Raw genomic sequence first — 1,517 nt, 5'->3', positions numbered from 1 at the left:
TTTTGCGCCATTATTATATTTTGACAATCTTTATTTTTCGTTAGGAAGCTGACAGACCTATTTCTTTATTCTAATCTATTTTGCGCTTTATAAAGTATTTATTAATCGTTTTTTTTTTTGCAATTTTTATTTAGAGATGGATAAAGTCGGTAATTCGTACAGTTTTGAAATATGAGTTCTTTCTTGGAAATACAGCATTACAGACAGCTCGAAATATTGATAGAGTATTCCATTCTAATGTTATTGCACAGTAGACAGTATCAAATTGGTTTGCAAAATTTCGTTCTGGTAACTTTGATCTCACAAATGAGCAACGCCGTCGACCAGATACTAAGATGGATAATGACAAACTGAATGCCACCGTCGAGTCAGATCCATCTCAGAGTGCCCGTGAATAATCTTTGTTGGTTGGTGTTAGCAAGCAATATTGACTCACCTAGTTCAAATCGGTAAAGTGAAAAAGTTGGATAAGTGGGTTCCATATGAACTCATTGAAAATCAGAAACAGCAACGTTTGGAAGCCTGCATTATACTATTTTCACGTCACAAAAATGAATTATTTTTTAATCAAATTGTAACATGTGAGGAGAAATGGATCCAATACAACAACCGTAAACGTTCAGCAGAATGGCTGGACAAAGACGAACCACCAAAATACAGTCCAAAAAGCAAAATTCATCAAATCTCTCACTCCAACGACTCGATACAACAGAACTTTGTTTTATGCAGATCTTCTCATGCATATAGTTGCATATGTAGACATGCTCATATATACTTAAAGGATAAACTTCTGGAAAGTATTACAGATTTTTACAGTTCCAGTGATACTTGAATCTGTAGTCTTCGTATGTATGTATGTATGTAGGTATGTATGTATGTATGTATGTATGTATGTAGGTATGTATGTATGTATGTATGTATGTATGTATGTATGCACTTATAAACACTGAGACATACATACTAATAGAATACTTACAAACATACACAGAGGCATAAACGTGCATAGGAATATTCACATATACATATTTACTAAGGAATACATTAAACCTAGACATTACGCATGTTCACATACACACAATCAAACACACACACACACACACACACACGGACAATGAAGCTTTATGTTCACACACAGGCATATGCTGACTAGCAAAACACATAAGTGAACTTATACATGCGCACACCCAAAAACATACAATGCAACCACATACATAACATACATACAATACAACCACATATATAAATAATGGGTTAAAATAAATAAATAAATAAATAAATAGATAAATAAGTAGATGAATAACAATTTCTTGCACCGTAGGCTATTACAAACTACAGACACCCTCCCTCTGTATGTTATTTCACATGCGGTGCATTGGCTATTGTGCAACTTCTACAATGTCCTGCACATTTCTTTTGTCTAGTTGCACAGTTTTATGAATATATATGCAGCTAGGTGTTTTCATTGCTCCATGCATAAAGCATAGAGACATACATAAACAGTCTCTCTCTCTCTCTCT

This window comes from Octopus bimaculoides, chromosome 13 (genome assembly GCF_001194135.2).
Source record: "Octopus bimaculoides isolate UCB-OBI-ISO-001 chromosome 13, ASM119413v2, whole genome shotgun sequence".
NCBI lineage: Eukaryota > Metazoa > Mollusca > Cephalopoda > Octopoda > Octopodidae > Octopus > Octopus bimaculoides.
The sequence above is the reverse complement of the archived record's forward strand: the minus strand, read 5'-3'. Positions refer to the sequence as shown.